The sequence below is a fragment of the Rhipicephalus sanguineus genome, chromosome 3 (genome assembly GCF_013339695.2).
Source record: "Rhipicephalus sanguineus isolate Rsan-2018 chromosome 3, BIME_Rsan_1.4, whole genome shotgun sequence".
Taxonomy (NCBI): Eukaryota; Metazoa; Arthropoda; class Arachnida; order Ixodida; family Ixodidae; genus Rhipicephalus; species Rhipicephalus sanguineus.
The window spans coordinates 172316507-172319976 of record NC_051178.1 but is presented as its reverse complement, the minus strand read 5'-3'; the positions used below and the strand labels follow the sequence as shown (position 1 = coordinate 172319976).

Genomic DNA, 3470 nt, shown 5'->3' with positions numbered 1-3470 from the left:
CATAAGTAAAGAGCGGTTAACTTTCCCAACCTAGCTGCATGAATTGTAGTCAAGAAAAATGACTCGTAGTCATTTTTCTTCGCCCACACATTTTCCCAAATACAACATCCGCCCGCCGATAAGCACGAAGTCGCGGGTTCGAATCGCGACCATTTCGATGGAGGCGAAATGCATGCACCCCTGTGTGTAATTAGATTTACGTGCATGTTAAAAAAATAACCCAGGAGGTCAAAATAATTCGGAGTCATCGGAATCCATGTGCCGCGTTTTGGCACGAAAAGCCTCATAATTTTATTGTCCATGCTTATTTAGTGGGTACTCGTTTTCACAAAGACAAAAGAAACGTGGCGCCATAATCTTAGCACCTTTGCATTGACACAGCGCCGTTCGTCGTTCGTGAGCGTCTTGTCAGGATGGCCGAGCGGTCCAAGGCGCTGCGTTCAGGTCGCAGTCCGGTCTTCCGGGCGTGGGTTCGAATCCCACTTCTGACATATAATCTTTTTTTTTTCTCCTTGCGGTTTTTTTTTTCTTTTTTAAACCCCGCCTGCTCTGTGTCACTTTATTACAAAAACAATTCATTTCGCCGCTAAGTTTTCTATTTCATAAACATTCATTAGTCTGGTTGTCATCAGGCACGTCCTAGGCGGTACGTAGACTACCGCTTTGCAAACACTTCACCGTTGATATGCTTACGTTTTATTCGTCGTTTTGAGGCGGCGAGTGCTATGGAAACACCTAACCAACGTTTCGCCAGATCTCCTTCAGTCATGCCGAGTCTCTACAATATGTTTCTCCATATTAAAAAGTATTCGTAGCTTTAAAGTTCGCCGAAATATTTACATAACCTTTACCTAAATTTTGTCACGTCTATTATTAGCCAAGACATCTGTGTGCGTGTTTGGGGAAATTTAATATTTCACAGACGGGTTAACATCAATAACAATTCGGCATAACATTGATAACATTTCGAAATGACGAAACAGACTTCAGTTACACGGACATAAATCGACACGTTTCTCGACACGGCCCCCAACCGACACGGCCCCCAAGCATGAGTCTGAACAGTACCACCACATGTGTGCTGGTTCGTTGCTCTGTTGTATGCTTAAATAAGGTGCAAAACAACAAACCGTGATTCAATATGCTCAGCGCAACAAATGTACGTGATCAAGAGCATAATTCTTTTAGTAAAGATGATGACTGAAGTGTTTGAATTGTGCGCCCCTGAAAAGTGCACGTCATAAAAAGAAAGACGACGACGAGTGCGCGCGCGGTGATGAGAACAGGTGTCTGGCCCTGTTTCTCCGGGCATCCCAAGGGGTCGCCATGTATAGCCACCTTTTCCACTTCGCAGCCAGCCAGCCCGCGTCCACTCCACAAGCGGGAGCCAGTGTTCCGGTTTCTCAAACGTCAGCCAGCATAAACGACATGGTGAGACTAGAGTAGTGAGACTGACCACCAGTTATTCCGCCGCTCGCACGCGATGAACTGCAAAGCTTAGTTTAAGTCTCTAAACTTTCATTTTGCTTGTCGTTAAGAGTGTTTTATTGTGTGCATTGACCTTTTTGTAAAATTTTTAATTTTATGTAGATATATAGTTGTTCGCTTTATTTGTTTATTAAAAGTTTTGTGTGGTTTCTGTTAAATAAACGGCCTTGTCCATATTGAAACTCTCAGAGGCGCAGCCACAGAGAGCTACTGCCAATAACAAGAACCTGCATCACACATGGACATAAATCAAAACATGAAATGACGCGGAGGATAACACATTAGTTTTCTACAGAGATAACATTGAAAACGAATCACCAATCGACCCCCAAGCATAAATCAGTATACTGTACTTGGTACTGACTGTACCACTAATCGGCCCCCAAGCATAAGTCTGAACTGTACCACCATATGTGTGCTGGTTCATTTGCTCTGTTGTCTGCTTAAATAGGGTGCAAAACAACAAACTGTGATTCAATATGCTCAGCGCAACAAATGTACGTGATCAAGAGCAAAATTCTTTTAATAAAGCTAATACCTCGGAATGGTTTCCAAGTTTCTTATTTGGGGCGTCTGTTTTGTCAGTTTCGTGGGTGACGTGACTGGCTGAACGGGCCCTGGGAAGCCAACTGGCGACCCTGGTCCAGGCCCGGGCGAACCAGCGTGTGGCATTGGTGTGTGGAGCAGTGGCGTAAATCCAGAAAACCCACATGGGGGGACACACTCCTGGCCATGGCGGCCGTTTTGTTTTGATAAATATAGGTTTTACATTTAATTATATAAAATTTAAAATCATGCTTTGAAATGAAATATAGAAAAAGTAAGAAACGAGCATGGGTTCGCACCTCACGTAATTGGATTGCATTGAGTGTTCTTGAAAACCGTTCGAACGGTTTTCAATTTAATACAGCTTTACACAGATGAAGAGTATTGAACACAGGTATACACGTACTACGAAATAAACCGGCGTTGAAAAAGTTAAGAGCGCTATACTTAACTCTCAGGTAATTGAAATATGATGTTTGAAAAATAAATCTTAAGGGGGGGGACACTTGCAAGGGGCGTCCCCACCCAGTCTGAACACAAGGGATGTCAGGACCCCCTGACCCCCCCCCCCCCCCCCCAGAATCTACGCCAGTCATGTGGAGCCTTGGCAGAAGGGTCCCACCCATAGGCGTGCGCACAGGGGGGGCGGCCGCCCCCCCTAATCACCTAAGAGGAGGGCGCTAAATATGCCCCGTACATTGACCATTCTATAGTCGGTGACAGCCTAAGACTAAATATAAGCTCCGCCCACGAGGCCGCATTGCTCATATTTTGCATGCATCCGCGCTACAAACGACGTAGTTCCTAAACAATGGCAATAATTTTCACGCATATAAACGTTATTTTGCAATACTGCACTGATACTGAAATAAAGAAAGCAAAGCTAGATAAAATAAATTGTGAAGGCACGGAGTTCAGCGTCAGCATAACAATATAGCTGTTGTTTAAATCGCACCCCCCGCCACGGTCATCTCGGAGTCTATACGAAGAAGTAATGCACATCTCAAAGGTGATGTTTCTGAGCAGTACCTATTTTGGTATTAAAACAAAGAATGCCAGATTAAACATAAAACTTAAAATAAAAGAATCGTTATTTTACGGTTTCACAGAACAAAACCCGGACATTAATCGCATTTAATAAGGTCGTTTGTAATTTTTTTTTGCGAAACTTTCGCCGCCAGTTTTTTTCACTGTCTGCTGTAACTATGGCAACTGTGACTCAAAGGGAAGTATGGCGAAGTGGTATCTGAGATTGCCTTCGTGGATTTCGACTCTTGCGTTGCGGTAAATACCGCATTTGCGTCTCTAGTCGCCGTGCTTGTGATCGTGTTTGAGGAAAACGCCAAGGCTTCATTTGACGTCTTGTTTCAACGAAATAAAAGCGTGCAGCACACATGGCGTTTAACTGTGGGGGTCATTGCATGCGTTACCGTTAC

At 44.0% G+C, this 3470-nt stretch overlaps 1 non-coding gene across 1 annotated transcript; it reads left to right on the top strand.

Moving 5' to 3' along the window:
• Positions 1 to 407: 407 nt before the first annotated feature.
• Positions 408 to 491, top strand: Trnal-cag (transfer RNA leucine (anticodon CAG)). Its single transcript has one exon. It is a non-coding gene; the product is annotated as a tRNA-Leu (tRNA).
• The last annotated feature ends 2979 nt before the right edge of the window (positions 492 to 3470 follow it).